Genomic DNA, 22254 nt, shown 5'->3' with positions numbered 1-22254 from the left:
GCAGAAATGTTGAGCTCCAGGGCCCAGGACAGGGGTACAAGTGTGTGTGCCTGTGAGGTGGAGAGTAGGCATGGGTAGAGATGCCCTGCCAAACTGCTCCGACACACCAGCTCAGTTCAAATCCTCTGCCTCCTTCTGGGACTTTTGCAATAACCTCTCATGAAAACACACACACACACACACACACACACACACACACACACACACACAAACAAAAAAAACAGTAAACTGTAGAATTTCCCAGATTTGAGAAGAGAAGGAGGAGACTCTGGCAAGTAGAGGTAACTGACCAAAGAATTCCCCACCAAAGACCCCTGTCTGTTCCTTGGGATATTTGTACTTGCCCTTCCTGCCACCACCACCATGCAATCCCCTGGGGGGAGGGCCAAAGCTCCTGTATTATGATTCTGGCCCAAAAATGGGCTTAAATTCCTACCCTTAGAAATAACATATAGCACAGCCAAGAAAGAAGGAAATTCTGAAGAAACTCCATTAAATTCAGAAAGAGAGTAATATAGAACCCCCTCCTCCTTTTAATGCAAATAGCATTAAAATAGCCTTATTTTCAGAGTTTCTGAGGTTACAGAAATTGCTGACTCCATAGAAACAGCCAGGTTTCCCAAGTCCATGTTTCCAGGATGGCCACAGAAACTTCTGATCCTGCGAGCTGGCAGGCCTTATCAGCCCCTAACCACACTGCTTTCCACCCCAGCTCCCATTCTATATTCTTCAACAAGCATCATTGTTTCTCTATCATATTAATTAGGTTCCTAGTACATCCTATATTCTAATTTCCTCTACAGGTGAGATTAAAAAAAAGTCCAAGTCTTCATTATTCTTCTTGAACCCACATCGACTCTTCCCTCAGCCTTCTATTCCCTTCTTAGAGACATACCTCTTCTCCTTATTATTGTCGGGTTTGTGTTGGACTGGCTATGTAACTTGGGGAGATAAAGAAATGGCAGTTGATGGGGAGAGGACAATTGCAGTTCATGCTCATCAATAAGAGGGCCTAGTATGGACAAATAGCTACATCCAGATCTTATCTGTATGGCAGAAGTGAACTATACTTGTTCCCTGGAGAACTGAGTGGGGAGTGGTAGGTGTTGGTGGAAAAGGAATTCCTTATCCAGAGGGCCCAAAAAAGAATAAGTGAGTTTATGCTTGGATAATTTTTCCTTGGCCACTTGAATCATTTCTTTATAATGTTTTCCTTGACTTTCCCACCTGTGTAGTCTCGAAAGATGTCTGCCATAATTTTTTCCCTCCCTGTATATGCATGCCACTCCAATCAACAAGAATTGAAACTCATGACTCTGGCCTGGACCTATGGATTGCTTCAACAATAGAACACGGTGAAATAACATTCTGGGACTCTCATCAGTGAACTAGCAGTTTATGCTTCCTCCTTCTTAGATGCCAACTGCCGAAAGAAGTTAGACTACCCTGAGACAGCCATGTTAGAGGAAAATTCAAGCAAGACAGGCAAAGATGCTGCATGGATGATGAGAACCAGCATCCAGCTCTTCCAGCCATCCCAAATGAATCATCAGGCATGGAAATGAAGATTCCATTTTGGAGTTTCTGGCCTCAGCCAGAAAGACAACACTTGGAGTGGGGGAGTCCCCCAATTAAGCTGAGCTCAGATTGTAGAATCACAATAAATAAAAAATTATCGTTGTTCCAAGCCACTATGTTTTGGGTGGTTTGTTACATAAAAATATTTAGTTGAAACACCACCTCATGCCAGAATAAGTTGCCACCTCCTTTGTGTTATCTAGGTATTTTTGTACAAACTTTTGTAATTGTTGTCTTATTGGCTAGTCCTTTGAAGTCCTTGAAGGCAAGGACAGTGTCTTAAGCATCTCTGATTGCCAAAAATAGCAGGTTTCACTAATTAGTTGTTGGTAATGCCTGCCTAGATGGATGGATTGAGGAAAGATCATTTATATAGGAACACTTTTTTCCTCAGGACAGCAACAGGGTTGACTCTGCTCCAAGGAAGAGGTGCCCTCCCACAACCCCTTCCTCTGACATTTGGAACAAAATGAAGGGATTTAAGACAAAGATAAAGAGGATTTGGAACCTGAGGGAGAATGAAGGAACTTCCTCATTCCAATCAGCTTCCCTCTTATCAGTGATGAAGGATGTATGGTCATCTATTGAGGACAATGATGGGGTAGTTTGAAGATAGAGATCAGAGAAAGGGCCCGGGACAGGCATTACAAGGAAGTTACTATAACGACTATAGATGAGAAAACATTTCTGGAAATGTCAGTTTTAAGCAAAGACTAATGAAAGAATCTTCTAAGAAGGATACTTTGCCTTCCTATTAGGAAGAAAGAATAGATCCAAATAATAAATGAAAGCCCTTCACCTTGTAGATAGAAATGGTTGAGATTCATATTTTAGAGAAGCTAGCAGATTGCCAGAAAGGTCAAGTTGAAATAACCAATAAAGCAATCTCATGAATACATTTACAAAATAATTGCAAGACTTTTTTTGAAATAACAATACTCTCAGTGCTTGGCAAATTTTGTAGATGAGGTGGGGCATGCACCATCTGTGTTATAGAAATTGTCACCAAATGCTTTCACACATACCAATGTTTAAATGTGTCATCAGTTCAAAAAGGAAAAATACAAGAAATTAGAGCTTTTTAAAAATAAATATTTGCCATACCTTGAAAATGAAAAGTATCAAGTGAATAGTAAATAACTGCATATCAGAATTATCACTAATTCTTCTAAAAACATAAAATATACATGTTACAGGTATTAATTTGTAATCACCACATGCAGGTAAAGAAGAAACATTTTTTTCTTCAGATTTCTTAAAATTATATTAATTCTCATTCTACCTACACTAACCAGCATCCCTTCATCTTCCCCCAGGGTTCTTACATAGCTTATAACATTCAAGAATGGTGGATACTGATCATAGCTGAAATGTTCCTTGCTCACATATATATGGTACCTTGCAGGTAGGAGGTTCCATGGATTATGTACCAGGCTTGGTCCCAAGGATATTTGTGGAGACTAAAAGCCCCAGTGCAGAAGATCCAGTCTCCCTAGGAGAACCATGAGTCTTTCCCCACAAGAGCTTATCATCCCAGGAAACCATCTTCTTCCCTGTTGTCAGGATGTTTTTCCTCTCCAAGCCTAGCTAATTCAATTTATACCCATCTGCCTCAATTAGGGTGCTTTAAACTGAAAGTAGCAATAAACATAACTCAAACTGGCTTAAAAAATAAAGAGAAATTATTGGTACACCTTCTGGTGAGAATGGCTTCAGGCATTCTAGACCCATGTGTGGTGGTTTTAAATATGCCCACAAATTCTTTAACACTCCTCTCTTCAAAAAGTGAAGCCTAATTTCCCTCCCTTTGAGTATGGGCTGGACTTAGTGAGTAACATCTAATGAATAGAATGTAGTGGAAGTGATGGCATGGGACTTCTGAGACTAGAACATAAAAGGCACCTCTCTCTCTCTCTCTCTCTTTCTCTCTCTCTCTCACTTACATCACTTACTCTGGAGGAAGCCAACTGCCATGCCATGAGGACACTCAGGTAACTCTACAGCAAAGACCTCGAGCCATTACCAATAGCCATTACAAACCTGCCATTATGCCACTGTGTCTTCTTAGGATTGGATCCCCCATCCCCAGTCAGGCCTTCATGTGACTGGTGCCCCAGCCAACATCTTGACTACAAACTCATGAGAGACCCTGAGCTAGAACCATTCAGCTAAGCCACTCCCATATTCCTCACCCAAATAAAATGTATAAAATAATAACTGTTTTTATTTGAAACCAGCTAGTTTTGGGGCAATTTGTTACACAGCAATAGTTAACTTGCTTCATGTCTGCTATTTTTTTTAATTTTGCCTTGCTCTACTTGTCAGTTTAGTCCTCAAGCTTACTCCCCTCATTGGGGGTGGGGGGAAAATGGTCGCATTAGTTTCAGGTCTAACAAATACACATGACACTATCCAAGAGTAGAGACTGCATATCTATCTTATAATACCCAGAAAATAACTTGAGTTTCTGGAAAATTGGTCTATCAATGAACCAATCTCAGAAGTTAGGAGAATATCATGTGCTAACTGATAAAGTGTTGGGTTACCTGAACTGTGACATAGAAGATGAAATTAACCCACCTGAAAGTTACCTGACCTCTGTACACATTTCCTAGGGAGGTGCTTTTTAGAAGCCCTAGACTTTGGAAGACAAAAGCAATGAGAGGGAAGTTGACCTTTCAGCAATGTATGCTTCCCACTTCCAAACTCCCTCTGAGGCCAAAGGAAACAAAGGCCTGCCTTCCTTCTTTGTCATGAGAGTTTATGAATAAGGAGGGAAAATATGACAACAACAAAATACATCTCAGTAAATTAACTTGTTCCATATTTTCCAAATTTATATTCTTATCCTAGATCCATTTCTCAAACTCCAGACTCATATATCAACTGTCTCCCATCATCTCAACTAAGTATATCTAAACAGAGATCCAGATTCTCCACAAATACGCTCACGCTCCACATCCAATCCATCAGGACGCCATCCTTACACTGCCTTTCAGAATATAACTGGAGTCCTACCGCTTTTGATCACTTCCTGTGATCACTGGGTCACCATCATCTCTCACCTCTATTACTGCCCCCTAGTTAGTCCTCCTTGCTTCCCAACAGTGTATTCTCAATGCAGTACCCAGGAATCCTCCTATGCTCAAAATCCTCCTCAAACGGCAGAGTTCTTGCCCGCCATGTTGGAGACCCGGGTTTGATTCCTGGTGCCTGCCCATGCAGAAAAAAAGAAAAAAATCCTCTCATGCTCAAAACATGTGTTCAAAATCTTGCAGTGGTTTCTCATCTTATTCAGAGTAAAAAAAAAAAAAAATTACTACAACAATACATAAGGCCCTACAGATCCCCTAAATCCCTTTTTTCTCTGGCTGCACAGGCATCTCTATCCTCCAACACATCAGGAACTTTCCTACCTTGGGGCCTTTCCACTGTCCATTCTCACTGCCTGTGAAGCTCTTCTCTCAGGCATCCACTTGGGTAATTCCTTCATTTCTTCAAGTCTTGGCTCAAGTCTCACCTTCTCAGCAAGGTCTACCTGGGTCCCCCTATTTAATATCATAAGCTACACAGCTTCATTCTACCCTCCACTCTTCCCTCACAGTCCCACCTATCCAGTCCTATTTTCATTTTTTTTGTAACATTTACCATCTTATGTATAATTTACTTATACATAATTACTACTATAATTAATTTTATAATAATTATTATAATAATTTTATAATTAATTCACTTATACATAATACATTATTATGTTTATAGTCTACCACCATTCTCTGCACCATGTACCCTCTATGAGAGCAGGGATCTTTGTGTGTCCTTTCCACGGCTATATCCCAAGTACCTAGAAGAGTGCCTGGGAATTTGGAAGTTCATAGCAGGTGCCCAATAAAGAGTTGATGAGTGAATGAATGGCCGGCTGGCTAGATGATACACCAATCCTATGACATAGGAACTCTTTTTCACCCCCGTTGAGGAGGGGTTCAGTAACTTGCTGGAGATCATACAACGAGATGAGTAAGCAGCTGAGGTTAAAGTTTAGTGCATGCTCTCCCCCACAGGTCCTTCCTGCAGTAGATCTTTCAGACTCTCTATAATTAGACCCTTCCTATTCCTTCAGCCCAAACTTGAGACATAATTATGAACATTTTTCTATCAGAGCAGATTTCATTAAGTTAAAGAAAATGTAAAAATTATGAAGATGTCTTGAGGCTAGGAATGTTATCAGTGAAGGGAGGCTCTTAACAAGTGGTTTGACATCTGGGAAATATGTTAGTAATCACTTTTGCCTTGAAATATGTAACAGTGTCCTAAGAAAATGTCTTCCCCCTTATGTTTTCCATTTTCACCTGTGGATCTGTGCAACAACAAAGGAAACTGATGAATTCTTGTATATTTTTTGAAATATTTGTGCTTAACGTTTCTGACCTTATTCTTTTATTAATTAATCAATTAGTGAAAATGTGTTTCTATTTTATTAGGAGAAGCCCCAGGAAACTGTGCTGCTCTGGGAAGAAGTAACTTCTCCCACTAGGGAATGACTGGTCAGTCTAGAAGAGGCCAGTCTATCAGGGGCAAGGCTTGCAACACCATCAGCTGCTAATCCCCTCCATGACTGCCCAGCACTAGGTCTGGCCTCCTGGAAGGAACCTGCCCACTGGGGCTGGTCTATGAGTGATTGACAAAACCATGGGAACTACACAAATTCTGCCATGGCAAGTGGAGTTTACCTCAGGTCTACCATGTCATCGAAGAAAACAGTGACCTGATTTCTGGTATTGTAATTCAAATGAAATTTGGTGGTCCAGCCATGAACTTCCAATGTAACCTAATAACCCCCATAACACAGCAATTAATTCATGTCAGAATTAGACCTTGTTTCCTTGGTTTTGTCTCCTGCTACGGTCCTGGAGAATGGAACCTTGTCTGGCTTATTTACCAGTGTGATAATTCCTATGCCTGACACCTGATAGACATTCAGAAATTTGTTTAATGCTTGTTGGATTTGGTAAAAGATGAAAAATAGATTTTTAACATTGGTAGTTTAGAAAAGTTTCTTTCAGCATCACTACCTGTTTTAGTCACGCCATAGAAGTTTTTAAGATTCTTTCCAAATTTGAGAAAACCTGTATTAATTTTCTCTCATATATTTGCTGTAACATCTCAGGATATTTCAAGCTGTTTTGTTCAAGGGTTAATTCTAAATATTCATTGAATCGGCGATGCTAATTAACCAGTTTTTTATTGATACTTATTGTGTTTGTCTATAATGAGTTTTATTGTATCTTCATTGATGTAGTGTTTTCTTGTCAAATTAATAATGTGTTTATATAAACACTTGTCTTCCTTAATTGGAAATTTAGGAGTTCAAAATATTTGGGATCATTATATTTATAACTTCTAATTTAAATTTAACTCTTCCTCTTAATAAATCACTGTTTGTGGTATTCACTTCTCAGATCAAAATATTTTCTTTTGGTTTCACTGTTCATCTTTATGGCTTTTGTTTCATATTCCATTGACTTTTATCAAAGTTTTCTCTTACTTTTTAAATAAATATATAAAGATGAAAAATGGTATCTTCAAAAACATTCAAAACAAGACTATAATTTCTCACTTGTTTGATTTAAATGTTACAAAACATCTTCCAAATTGCATTTAGATTAGCATTTTCATGCATTATCAAATATGTATTCTCATCGAAAAAGAAAAATATATATATTGTGTAATTATCATGGTATTTACTCTAAGATCAAGTATATTCCTGAAAGGAGAGAACTAGCATTCTGACTTGGCCTCGATGAAAACTGAATCCTCTGTTTACAATTGTATATATCTGGTGATTGGAAGAATTTTCCAGACTAGCTTCTGGTTTCATATATTTCAAACCATGTTTCTTCTGGTCAACCTAAGTGCAAGGCTCCAAAGAATACATTCATATTATAATATGAGTTCTGGCCCTAAACTTCCTGTCCAGATGTTGGGTGAGCCAGCACACTAAGTGACAGGAATCTTCTTCAAGCCATTTCTATACAAGGATGACTAGGAATAATATAATTAAACACACAAATGACTGCAAACTGCCCACATGGTTTGGATTTCCAACTTCTCCTTTGCTGGATCCTAAAAACACCTGCAGTGGCTCCAAAGCACCTAACACAAAAAGAAGGGTGATGGAAGGGAAGGGTGAGTCAAAAGTTAAAGCAGTCCTAACCAATTGCAGTTAATATCTTATTTTTCAAATTTTACAAAAACATATAACCATGTGGATATTCTACTGTGCTAGTAAGGGGCCCGGAGGCTTATGTTTCATTGGTTTCTTGGTAAAACTGCCTCTGCTCGTGATAATCCCCCATCTTGCACCAACAAGCCTTTCCCTTGTTATTGTTAAGTCTCTCCCCCTTCTAGTTTTTCAGGCACAAATTACAGAATTCTCCTTGGCTCTTCTCTTGCTCTCACATCCCAAATCCAATCTCATTTCGAATCATGTTGTAGTACCTTCAAAATATATCTAGAATCTGAGATCTTTTCACCACTGGTACTAAACAAGCTTTGTGTAAGTGCCTTCAGCCTCTTGATTGAATCATTGCAATATCCCTCTGTCTCCTTGTTTCTGCACTTATCCTTGCCTATTTTCAACACAGCAGTCAAAGTAGTGTTGTTAAAAAGCAAGTCAGATCATGCCCTCTGCTTAAATCATCCTATCGATTCTTATTCCACTCTAGTAAAACCAGTATCTTTTAAGGCCCTACAGAATCTGGACCAGTTATCTCTGGCCTCATTTCCCACAGCTCTCCCCTTCTTGCTTTGCTCCAGCTACACTGGCTCCATCGTCTTCCTCGAATTCTCCCAGAACACTCTGGAAGATGCCATTGCCCACAAAATTCTCTTTGCCTGAAATGTTATTTTACCAGATAGACCCATGGTTCACTCCTTTACCTCCTTCAGAACTTTACTTAAACACCACCTTCTTGACTATTCAATTTAAAATATAACCCCACCTCCCCAATCATTCCAATCCCTTCTCCTTGTTTTCTCCTAGTTTTTCCTAATCAAAAGTACTATATATTCCTAAGGTCTGTGGTAGGTATTCAATGAATGTTGATTGAATAAATGACGGTAAAAAAGTCAGAGGACTTTTTTTTTAATTTTTTGGTTTAAATACAATTTTAGATGGAACCATGCTGGACTATCATGGCTCATTTTAGAAAAACACGTGTTTTGTTCATTATTTGCTCATTCCTTTTCTCAGTCAACAAATCAACAAGTATTTGGTGCTGACTGTGTGCCTAATACTGTGCAAGGTACAGGCACATGCTGGTAATGGAAAGAAGCATGGTTCCCACCTCCCTGAAGCTCAGGGCTTCTCCAAAGAGGGGAAAGCTTGAAAAGAAGTTGACCAGAGCGAGCGCATTCATCCCATCACTACCTCGACATGGATTTACTTATAACTGGGCAAGCCAGGCTCCTGGTAATTTACTTTTGGCATATTCTACAGCTCATTAGTCCAGAAACACAGTTAAATAAGACAGCCACAGTGTATGTGATTGATTGGAAACCAGCCATGGAAAAGAATGAAAAGAAAACTTAAGAAACAATAAATTCCTCCTTCAATTTTTTTTTTTATAATCTCATGTGCTGTGGTAATAGCTGTCATTATTGAGATGATGACATCTGTATTCCTAAAAAAAGGAACGACCAGTGGAACTGGAACTTTGAGCTTTTGGATAGCTTTCAAGAAACAAGATTTAATACCTTTTGTCTATACTTAAATATTCAGAGAACAGGCACATCAACTCCTCAGCTCAGGCTGCCACAGATTTTTCAACAGCCTTTCTCACCCTGCTCTCAGATGGCCCCTATATATATATATTTTTGAATAGGTACATCCTGTCTGTTTTAATACATAGTATTTCACAAGTTTTAATCATTCCAACTAGAGTGTGGGCAAAGGTGGGGGTGGTGTGAGGGAAGAGATTCTCACCAAGCAGAAGTTTGAGAGCACTAGCTATTCAAACCGAAATCGTTTGCCTTCCCTCTGAATTCCATAAAACACAACACAGAGGGAAACGTGTCACAATGCCCAGCTTGTTGTAGGTTCTCGAAAACATACTATTGAACAAATTAGCATTTTCAAAATTGAATTCAGGAGATATTTCAGGCAGGGCTCCAGGTTAGTAAATAGAATTGAGAACACCAAATAAATTCCATTATACTTACTTTGATTTGGCTCATTTGATTGTAAATGTAACCCAGATGGCCACAAATCTGCTAACCTTCTGGGGGTCACCCTTTTCTTTTCTTTTCTTTTTAAGGTGTGCGTGCACATGCATGCAAAATAAAACACACAAAATAGAAGTATCTAACTCAAATCTTCATCATAAAGTAAACGTTTGTAGGCAGCAGCCAGGTCGAGGAATAGGACACATCCAATTCCCAGGAGCCTCCCTCATGCTCCTTTCCAATCACAGCCCCTTCCCTACTCCCTAAGGCCACCGCTATCCTGACTTTTCCGGCAATGGCTTCCTTGAATTCCTTTTTAGTTTAACCATCCCTGCATGCATCCCTAAATAAAAAGTATATAGTTATGCCTCTGTGTATTTTTTTTATCTTTAAAGAATACAGTATGCTTTCTTCTGTGTCTAGCTTCTTTAGCTTAATATTATGTTTGTGAGATACATCCATGTTGTGTATAGCTATAATTTATTCATTTTTATTATTGCATAGTATTTTATTGTATAACTGCACCACAACTTACTGTTAACATAAGAGTTGCCAGTTTGGGATTATTACAAATAATGTTGTTATATATATATATTCTTAACACTTGTCTCAAGATGCACATGTGCATGTATTTCTGTTGGTCATAAGCCTAGAAATGAAATTGCTGGTTCATAAGATACTCGTATCTTCGAATTTAACAGATAATGACAAACAGTTTTCCAAAGTAGTTATATCAATTTCCACTCCCACCAACTGTGTATAAAAATTCCTGTTCCACGTTTTTGCCAAAACTTGAAAATTATCCATCATCTTAATTTTAGTTAGTATGACAAATATATAATGGCATCTGTGAAGGTTAGGTTCTGGTGTCAACTTGGCCAAATGCTGATGCCCAATTGTCTGGTCAGGCAAGCCCTGGCCTGACTTTTGCTGCAAGGATATTTTGTGGCTGGTTGATAACCCAGAAGGCTGGTGTATTAAATCATCAGTCAGTTGATTGCAGCTGTGGCTGATTACTTCTGCAATCGACTAAGGCGCGTCTCCCACAAACAAGATAATCTAATCAGTTGCAGACTTTTAAGGAAGAAGAGATACTCTTTCACTGCTTCTTCAGTGGAATTCATCCAGATCCTTCATAGAAGCTGCCAGCTTCACAGCCTGGCCTACAGATTTTGGATGCTTTCATTTCCACCATTGTGTGAGACACCTTTATAAATCTCATATTTACAGATCTCTCCTTTTGGTTCTGTTTCTCTAGAGAACTCTAATACAACATCCTATTATTGGCTTTCTTTTGCATTTTCCTAATTATGAAATCTTTTCATAATTTGTCATTTGGGTTATGTTTTTGTGGCATGCCTGTCCTTGCCCATATTTCTATTAGATTTTTGTTGTTTTCTTTTTTATTACATGTGTGTACATTTGTATATTCTAAATATAAGCACTTTATTCACTATATGTGTTCTGAGTATATTCCTTTGCTATCTTCACTTTTAGCATTTTCTATTTTTAGTAGTATCCTTTGATAAACAGAAATTCTTAATCTTAATGTACTAAAGTTATCATTCTGTCAATCTTTTCCTTTATGGTTTTTGTTCTTTGTGTACTGTTTAGAAGGTCATTTCTATCTCAAAATTAAGAAGCTATCCTTCTATAAATTTTATAGAAATTTATGTCTACATTTATATTTACATTAATATCTACAATTCAGTTGGCATTAATTTCTGTGCAGTGGGAGGCAGGATTTAGATTTGTTTTTCCCATATGGAGAGTCAACTGACACAGCACCACTTACTGAAAAGACTCTTTCTCCCACTGTTATGCAGGGCCACACTTGTTATAAATTAAGTGTCCTTACGTCCATAGATCTGTTTCTGAGCTATTCTATTTTATTAAACTATTTGAATATGCTTGGGCCAATACTTTACTGTCTGAATTTTTGTTATATTATGTTAGTTTTATTATCTAGTAAAGCACATTTTCCCACATTTTTCTCCTTCGATATTGTTTTGGCTCTCCTTGGCCTCTTGCAAAATTTTTAGAATCAGTTTGTTAGAGTCCATGAAAAAAAGTGTTAAGATTTTGTTAGAACTACAGCTCAGTTAAGAAGATAATTTATATATTTTCAACATGGAGTTTTTAAATCCATAAACATGATAGGTCTCTCCATATTTTAGATGGTCTTTAATTTCTCTCCATAAATATTCTATGGTTTTCTGGTTAGAGGTCTTAGATATCTTTTTAAAATCACAAGTGTTTAATATTTTTGTTGTAAATGGTATATTTTAAATTATTTTTATTTTTAACAGTTTGTTGAAGAGATGCAGCCTAGAATCTGGCTAAACTCCCTTTTTAATTCCAACAATTTATTTTCTATTCTTTTCTCTTATCCAGATATACAATCATATAATCTGGCAAGAGGGAATGACAATTTTATTTCTCCTTTTAGATCTTTATATATTTTTTCTTGCCTGAATGAACTGAGTAGATGCTTCAGGTCAATGGTGAATAGCAATGTTGATAGTTGACTTCTTTTCCTTATTCTTGATTTCACAGGGAAAGCTTTCAGTATGACACATCAAGCAGGATGCTCGTTGTATTTTCTGGGAACTTAAGAAAATCAGATTAGGAAGTTCTCTTCTAATCTTATTTTGCTAAGAGTTTCTGTCATGAACGATCATTGAATTTTATCAATTGGTTTTGCTACACCCATAGAGATGAACATATGTTTTTCTTTCTCTTTTGTTCTGTCCAGCTGTTAAATTAAGTTGATTGATTTTCAAATATTAAACCAACATTGTATTCCTGGACAAACTCTATTTGGTTATGACACACTATCACCCTTTCATATAACACTAGGTTCAGTTTGCTAACATGCTGCAGATTTTTGTATCTACATTCATGAGTGAAATTAACCTTTAATTTTCCTTTCCTGTAGTATCTTTTTCAAGTTTTGATATCAAAATTATGATTGCTTCATAAAACAAGTTGGGGAGTGTTTTCTCTTCTCTGGAAGAGGTTTTAAAATTGGCACTATTTCTACCTTAAATGTTTGGTAGGATCTGCCAATGAAACTGTCTGGGACAATAGTTTTCTTCATGAAAGATTTTAAATTATTCATCCTATTTATTTAACAGCTATATGACTGTTTGGATTATTTTATTTATTCTTATAGTTTCGATAAGTAATATATTTTCTAAGAATTGGATTACTTTATTTGCTTTTAATTTACTGACAAACTATTTTTAATATCCTTTGTGATCCTTTTAATGTTTTTTTTTAATTGCTAGTGATTACCTCTTTCTCATTCATGACATTGGTCATTTGTGTTTTATTTTTATTTTTGATCAGTCTTACTAGAGTTTTATAACTTTTTAAAATATTTTCAAAAACCAAACTTTTGACTCTGTTGAGTTCATTAATCTCTATTCTTTTTTTTTTCATTTTTCTTTATTTTCTTTGGACTTTGCTGTTCTTTTCATTATTTTTAAAGGATATTGGGTGTGAAAAAAAGAGAAAAGGCCAAGATGACTTCAAAACCAAATTTTTCTCATGACAAGGTTTTTATGAGTCCCTGGTAAGCAGAGAACCAAACAAACCTTCATATTGTAGAAGTTCATTTTTCCTTATAAAGCCAAGCTAATAATAAATTGAATAAAAGTTATATAGTTTGTTATAAATTGACTAAAACTATGACTTTGACCTTCTTCCTTTCCTATATAAAAATATCCTAAATCTGATGAAATCATTGTACTACTAAATGGTTTTGTATGTATAGTTGTATCCTTAGTTGACAAAATAAAAATTGCCAACCTTATATTTGTCTCTGTTCAATTTTTATTTCTTTCTATCGGGACATGAAATCTAAAAGCCTTGGAACAGAATGAAGTAGATATTGTGGGTCTGGATTTCTGTTGGGTGTTTGGCAAGTTTTTATGATGTGCTCATGGCCAAAATAGAAACAGGAGCTGGCTGTAGAGCTTGCTGAGGGAGGGTGTCCCGGTGACATGCTTTGTAACAGGTCATCCTGACAATCAAGCTTCAGACATTCTAATGTTACTTATCAAAAAATTCCGGGCAGTGTGACGGTGGCTGGGTGGTGCGATGGTGGCTCAATGGCAGAATTCTTGCCTGCCATACCGGAGGCCCAGGTTTGATTTCCGGTGCCTGCCCATGTAAAAAGGAAAAATACTCCTAAATCCCTCCTCTTTGCTTCCCAATCTCTCCCATCCACCTCATTTCCTGTCTTCCTTCTAACACTAGGCTCCATTTCTTATTTATTATCTAGTACCTGCCCTTTCCTTGGTATTTGCACTTAAAAATTTGAACACAAATGAAATAAGTATTCACGTTAAGAGACTAGTAAAAACAAAATAAAATATGAGTGAATTTATAAAGGTAAGCTGAAAATAATGAATCACAAAACGAAATGCCAGCTAAAATCACAGATGAGCGCAAGACTGGAAAATTTGACTAAGAAGAAAATACAGGACAAATATATACATCAAGACTGAGAAAGAAGATAAAGCCAAAGTTGTGAAAAATAGTCAAAATAATTATAAAATATCGTGTCAGCTTTCAATAAATTCTCAGATCTAGATGAGAGATAGGTGATGTTTCTAGCACAATAAAAATTACCAAAATTGATTCAAGAAAAAGTAGACTACTAAAACATATCAACAATCATTCAATAAACTGGGAAGATTTTTCATAGATCCACCACCTTAAAAACAAAAATTAAAAAGAACAAAAGGTCATGGTTATTTTACAAGCAATATCTAACTAATCTAACATATAAGAACATACAATCCTAATGGATGTGTATTAAAATTCTAAAGAAAATATATTGAAAGAAGAGTACACCATAATCAAGGAGGATTTATACCTCAAAAATGTGCAAATAGCATTACAGCACACTTAGCAATATATTTATTGCCCTCTGAAGGCTATGCTGGTCCCCACAGGCTGAATTATTTATAGGGCAAAGGACGCTTGGAGCCTTGCCCTTATATACCCTCAGATAACACACTTAGGGAGTCTAGAACCCCAGAATTCCTTTCCCAAATGGCCCTGAACCCACTTACTTAACCTACACATCCATCACCCTTGTCCATTTTCCCAAGGGAGGTCTGAGCTGTTAGAATGTCCATACCTACTCCCAAGGCATGATCAAGGGTGGTTCTTTGCAGGGGAAATAAATAGAGATCGAATGAATGAGCTAATGTGTGCACCAGTCAAGGGTGGAAAGATAATGGGGACAGACCACAGAACAGGAACCAACTTTTCCCACATCACCACTTCAGGCACAGAACTCCAAGGGATGCAAGAATTCAAAATTCTAATCTGGCCTTTTCAGTTATTATGAAGATATAGTTATCAAGGTAGAGGGATAGAACATGTTTTATTTAATGGTTTATTAGCTTGATATATAGCTTTTCATATGGCAAGTGAGCTTTCATTTTCATTCTTATCCCAGCCCTCAGAGAAGTTAGGAATGAGCCTATCCATCCTCTCTGGATTTGGCACATGTGAAAAACCAATAACAGACAAATAAATATAGTATGAATAATTATAAGTGGGATTATACATACAGAATATATTATTATAAACACCTGTGTATATGAATATATTTATACATACATAAATGTGTATGTACATAGATATAGAGAATGTGTATATGCATACACAAATATTTACACATTGAACACACACATACACACATCCACACAGCATAAACACTGGGGAAAAGTTGAGGCTTCTAGTACCAGGCAAGATGGAAAACTTACAGGTGCTGCTCTTCCTTTTTTCCTCTACCAAAGTGGAAATGCCAGAAAAGATATAGAGAGATTGGGTTAATGCTGAGCCAATCTCAGAAGGCTCATCCTTGGCAGATTCAAGGTATCAGGTTTTAACATAGGTAGCGAGTAACAGTGGGAAGTTAGTGTAGTCCAAAGGCAGAGGTGAATGTTGAGATCCCATTAAAGGTGCAGCATAGTATCAGAGCTTTTAACTGCACATTCTACTCCACATTGCCCTGGGCAAGCCTCACAGTAGGCTGTGACTGGTCAAATCCTTCCCTACTGCCATAGTTAAGCTCACCCTCCTCCAACATTTAGAGTATTCTCTGGCCCTATGTGACACCTGGGATGCTTGATTTTTATCAGCAGGGATTGTGGAAGGACAGCTCCGTGAATACACTTAGCAAACTGAAGCCCTAATCAAAGCCCATCTTCTTTGTCCCAAATGAAAAAAAGTTAAGTAATGGCAGCAGCTGGAAGGAAGGGGGCTTAGGCCAGGTGGTACTTCAGCCTAAATGAGCAGGGAAGCCTACTGGAATGGGTATAGAACAACTGGCCACCTCTTATGCATCCATTCAGTCACGTGTGATGTAGAATGACTCTATCACTTACCTGTGGTTGTATACAGACCAACTAAAATCTCAGTGACATAAAGCCACAATTATTCACTATTGATCATGTTTCTGGAGGTTGGCGGAGGTTTGGCAGGTTAAAGCTAGGCACTCTTCCCTGTGTCCCTCATATTCCTGAGACCAGCAGGCTGGCCCAAGCATGTTCTTTTCACCGGGATCTCAAAATCTCAAGAAAGCAATTGGAAATATCTGAGGCCTCTTGAGGCCTAGTTTTGAAACTAGCATGTCATCACTACCATCTCATTCTATTGGCCAAACAAGTCACAGAATCAAAGTCAAGGCATGGGGAAATATATTCTACTCCTTTTGCATTTGATGTCAGTTCTTTCCAAGTTGATCTACAGATTTAATACAGTTCCAGTCATAATCCCAGATGGCTTTCTTATAGAAATTGACAAGCTGACTCTTATAGTGATACAGAAATGCAAAGAATTTGGAAGAGATAGAACAATTTTGAAAAAGAACAAAGTGGAAGGAGTTATGCTACTTGATTTTAAGACTCACAAAGATACAGTAATCAAGACACTATGGCATTGGGGTAAAGAACATTGAACAGAATAGAGTTCAGAAATCGACCTACAATCAATTGATTTTTTTCACAATAACATCACTGTAATTATATGGGAGAAGGATGGTCTTTTAAGCAAATGACCCCAAAACAAAAGAAATCTATATGGGAAAAAATAAACATTAACTTCAAAATTAATTTGAAATGAATCATAAAATTTCTAGAAGAAAAAATAGGAGACAATCTTTGCAACTTCAGGGTAGGCGAAGACCATAGAACACGTAAAGTACTAATCATTTTTAAAAAAATGGAAACTTACATCATCAAAATTAAAACTTTCCACTCTTCAAAAGACATCATAAGAAAATGAAACAAAGGGCCCCAGACTAGGAGTGAATGTTCATAAGACATACATCTGACAATACAAAGAACCTCTACCACTCAATAATGAGAAGGCAAACAATTTCATTCAAAAAAAAAAATGGGCAAAAAGATTTGAACAGACACTGCACAAAAGAACAGTCAAAAAATACTTGAAAAGATGTTCAATGTTGTTGGTCATCAGGGAAATACAAATTAAGATTGCAATGTACTACCACTTCACACCCATCAGAAAGGTTAAAATTTTAGAAGATGGACAACATCAAAAGCTCACAATGACGTAGATCTCCTAGAACTCTTAAACATTGCTGGTGGGCAGGTGAAGAGTTGAAACCACTTGGACAACAAGTTGGCAGCTTCTCATAAACATTACATTTCTCATTAAACACAGAGCTATACCATGAGCAGCAATTCCACCCAAGAGAAAAAGAGACATACAGAAGCTAGTGAGAGAGTTATACATGATAGTAGCTAATGGAAAGAAGGCCCAGTGACCACAGCTGGAACAACTGAGCAATAAAATGCATGAAATAGTATTGGATTAAAACCCAAACTAAAGTAAATACCTAGGAGTCCACACTAATATAAATAAATAAGGGATAATAGACAAATCTCCCATTCAGAAGAATTCCAAATAATTTATGTACATACCCTTTCAGGAGGTGAAGCATAACTCCTTCTCATTGTGTGGGCTTTGCATAGTGATTTCCTTCCAAGGAGTATAGTACAGAAAAGGGGGGAGAAGGAGTAACTTTACAGTAGAGAAACCTGACAGATGCTACCTCAGCCAGGTGATCAAGCTTAACATCAAGAGTGGCAAGCCAGGTTGTTAGTATGAACTTTTTGGGGGGATGGGGGGGTGGATGGGAGGTAGTGCATAATCTGGGAATCGAACCCAGGTCTCCCGCATGGAAGGTGAGCATTTTACCACTGAACCACCCATTTATGAACTTTTGATATGCAGTGATGAGAAAGGCAGTTTATTTCTGTGGTTCTCCTACCCAAAATCAATAACCTGAGTTTAATCATTAGAAACACATTAGACAAATCCCAGTTGAGCTACTGTCTCCAAAATCTCTGACCAGTACTCCTGAAAACTTTGAAGTCTTCAAAAACAAGGTAAGTCTGAGACATTGTCATGGCCATAAAAGTTCAAGGAGGCATGGCAATTAAATGTAATGTGGATGGCATTCTGGAACAGGAAAAGGACATGAGGTAAAAATCAAGGAAATCTGAATGAAGTATGGACTTTAGTTAATAATAATGTACTAATACTGGTTCATTAACTATAACAAATATATCATACTAATGCAAGTTATTAATAACGGGAAATTGGGCAAGGGGTATATGAGAACTTTTGTATTATCTTTGCAAATTTTCTTTGAATATAAAACTATCCTAAAATAAAAATCGTATTTAAAAAAAGAGTTGTACATAAATATTCATATCAGCTTTATTCCTAACAGCAAAAGCTGGGAACAACCCAAAAGTCCATCTACAAGTGAATACATAAATTATGACATATTCATACTGTAATATATTATTCCACAATAAAAAGGAACAAACCACTGATACAACATGGAGAATAAAAGGTATAGAAGAAGTTCTCAGAGCCTTCTCATAGGAGAGGGCACACTGCCTGTCAAGCAAGACTATTAGATTCAGTTTCTCCCTGAAATAACCCAGTGATTGCTCCCCCTCCTATCCTAGGGTGTCAGCCCCAGAGGAGGGCACTGTACAAAATCCCTTCTCAAACACTCCCACCAATGATTAACTTTGCTTCCTTCCTGAATCACATCCTCAATGCTCCAACCCAGTGACTTTTAGCTCTTTTGTGTAAAGGGGAGCAATCTTACTCTGTTAAGAAATTTTCCAAATTTATTACTGAAGCCCAGACTCAGCTTTAAAGCTCCAAAGCCAAAAATCTACTTATTTTCATTCTCTTTACATTTCTACTGCAACAACCCAACCAGGAGGATGGGGGATGCTGAGGTCTAGTTTCAAATAACTTAGAAAAAAATGGCAGGGGGAGAGGAGGTGGATTGTAAGAGAGAAATATCTCAGTTATTATTTTAAGGTATTACACTGCCTCATTTACTTCTTGGAATAACATGCATCTTTTAGTAAGAAGTTTAAAAAAACTGCTCTATGTCATAAAAGGAGAAATGAATCTTCTTTAAGGCTTTCCATTTTGTGGGCATACAAAGTCAGTGGGAGTTCCCTAGTTAGCTTCCTTTGGGTCCTTTTATGAAGCATTCTTTTATAAGCTACTTTTGTCTCTCTTTCCCCAAAGAAATGCCCTGGCTCTGAAAATATTCTTAATGAGCAACCTCATGGGAATGGAAAGAGAGAAGAACGACCTGATGCTAATCACTTCCTGTAAGCACATGCTAACACCCAAGATGGCAGTCTTCTTAGCTACCCTGAACTGCAAGCCCCTGTTGGGGGATGTTCTAGTTCGCCAGTTGCCAGAATGCAATATACCAGAAATGGAATGGCTTTTAAAAGGGGGAATTTAATGAGTTGGTAGAATACAGTTCTAAGGCCGAGAAAATGTCCCAATTAAAACAAATCTATAGAAATACCCAATCAAAGGCATCCATCAGGGAAAGATACCTTGGTTCAAGAAGGTTGATGAAGTTCAGCGTTTCTCTCTCAAGTGAAAAAGGCACATGACCAACACAGTCAGGGCTTCTCTCTCAGCTGGAAGGGCATGTGGTGAACATGGCGTCATCTGCTAGCTCTCTTTCCTGGCTTCCGGTTTTATGAAGCTCCCCAGGAGGCGTTTTTCTTTTTCATCTCCAAGGTCGCTGGCTCATGGACTCTCTGCTTTGTGGTGCTGCAGCATTCACCGTTCTCTCCGAATCTCTTCCACTCTCCAAAATGTTTTCTCTTTTATAGGGCTCCAGAAACTTATCAAGACCCACCCAAATGGGTGGACACATGTCATCACCTAATCCAGCTTAACAACCAGTCTTGATTAAATGACATCTCCAGGGAGATGATCTGATTACAGTTTCAAACATACAGTATTGAATAGGGATTACTCTGCCTTTCTGAAAAGGAATTTAGATTAAAACACGGCTTTTCTAGGGGACATACATCCTTTCAGGCCAGCACAGGGGGGAAGGGTGATAATATATCAAATATTCTTCATTTAAAAAACAGAAATTATTCTAGAACCCAACAATCCAACACTTGAAAGTAATTTTCTTGACACATTCATGGGCTTTAATGACAGCTTCATTAATTGAATGTAATCACATGGGGGCACACATCATGTTTTCCTTAATGACCTGCCAGGTGATGAATTTGTTTGGCTACTTACTTTACTCCTGAAAATTTTCAAAGGAAGGAAGGGAAGGAGAGAGAAATAAAGACAAGCTCTGGGTGTCATATCATAAATGAGCTTGATTGAGAGGCCTCCTGGGTGTCGCAATAGTGAGCCAACATAAAAACATGAGGAAGGCTTTGAGTGATGGAGAAGCAATATGATAGTGTTAGGAGCCTTGATACTCAATGAGGTCCATGGACCAGTTATATCAGTATCAGGAATCTTATTAGAAAGATGCAGCATCTCAGATCCCATTAGGAGTCTATACTTAACAATATCTCCAGGTGATTTTCAGGCATATTAAAATTTGAGAAGCACTAGTTGGGAGCACAGGATTGGGAGTCCAAGGGACTTAAGTGGGATTCCAACTCCACTTACTACTAGCTATGAATGGAGCATATTATTTAGCCTGTCTCAGCTTTGCTTTTTCATCTGTAAAGTAAGGGTAATGGTACCAACCTCATGGAATTATGATGATTAAACAAAATAAGCATTTAGAGTAATTCCAGGTATATAACAAAAGTTAAATAAATAGTAGGTAAGAGTACTGTTGTGGCTTCTTTTGTCCATTCCATTTTGGAGTGAGAGTAACTTTTGAACCAGACAGATATGAGTTCAAATCCAAGTTTTGCAACTTATTAGCTGTGTGATCTTGGTCATATCACTTAACCTTTCTGAGCTTCAATTTCTCCAGCTAGAAAATGGGCATAATCTTAATGTGTTAGGGCTTCCCAAGCCTTACGATATAGACCAGATTACATAGTATAGAGAAATCATAAAATTTCCCAAGATTTCTGCTACCACAGAGCTTGTCCTCTCTCATTCTCATGCAGTAACTACAGAGGCTGTCCCTGTTCTTCTCTATATCTTTCTGGGTGCAAAGTTCAGATCCTTTAACATTTTCCACAGGAAAGATACTTGCACAAAATATTTTGTGAGTTGGGTAGAATTTTCTAAATATTTGGGGAATGGGTCCCAAGGAGGGATCATATTGCATATAATAGACCCTCATGCTATCTCCCTGGCTCTTTCTGCTCTTCTCTGTTATCTTCCCTCATCACAGCCACTCTCAGAAACAAGAAAATTCCTCCTTTTATCACCCAGAAGAAAGCTGAGCTTCAGCAGATATAATGGAACAAGAGTTGAACATGAAGTGAAAAGTATGTTCTTGTTCTAGAGTCACTACTATTATTTACACTCTCTGGGCCTCTAGTTTCTCATCCATAAAGTGGGGCAAGAAGGCCTCAATCAAGGGGATGGCACAAGAACTAAAGGACATCGCATATTTGAAAATATTTATGGAGTGCCTGGCATATGGTGGATGGTTGGTTATGAGACCATTATCTTTTGGTTCCAGATTTTCCCCTCTTTAAGTTCTGCACTCTGATGCTATGGCAGAGGTTCTGCAAACTGCATTTCTCTTTTGCCAGCTGGCTGTTTGTTAGGTTCTGCCGATAATGGATGCTACCAGGAGCTTGAAGGTTGCAGGAGGGAGTGGGGACTTTCTCCTTTCTGTTTACTTCCTGTTCCTATCAGCGTTGCCCAGCAACATTTCTTCATCCTGGCAGCTGTAATTGGTTCCCATAGCATAGTTGGTTCTAATGTGCAGTTGTCCCACACTCTCAGAGTCAGCTTCATTGTGACCTCTCAGGAATATAGCACCTAGCACCAGCCATTGGCAACTCCTCCTCAGAGGTTTGAATCCCAGTTCCATGGACCTCTTCTCCAAGCTCCAAGCTCCAAGGTACCACTTAGTATGAGCAGCACCCTCTCCTCAGAGGGGTAAATCCTCTAGATTCC

At 37.9% G+C, this 22254-nt stretch overlaps 1 long non-coding RNA gene across 1 annotated transcript in view; it reads left to right on the top strand.

Moving 5' to 3' along the window:
* Nucleotides 1–21889: 21889 nt before the first annotated feature.
* The window catches only part of LOC143644710 (uncharacterized), a 77907-nt gene continuing 77542 nt past the window's right edge, over nucleotides 21890–22254 (top strand). Inside the window, exon 1 of the long non-coding RNA XR_013156827.1 lies at nucleotides 21890–22198. This is a non-coding gene — a long non-coding RNA (uncharacterized LOC143644710). The remainder of the gene's footprint in view (nucleotides 22199–22254) is intronic.

This window comes from Tamandua tetradactyla, chromosome 8 (genome assembly GCF_023851605.1).
Source record: "Tamandua tetradactyla isolate mTamTet1 chromosome 8, mTamTet1.pri, whole genome shotgun sequence".
Classification (NCBI taxonomy): domain Eukaryota; kingdom Metazoa; phylum Chordata; class Mammalia; order Pilosa; family Myrmecophagidae; genus Tamandua; species Tamandua tetradactyla.
This window is presented reverse-complemented; position numbering and strand designations above follow the sequence as displayed.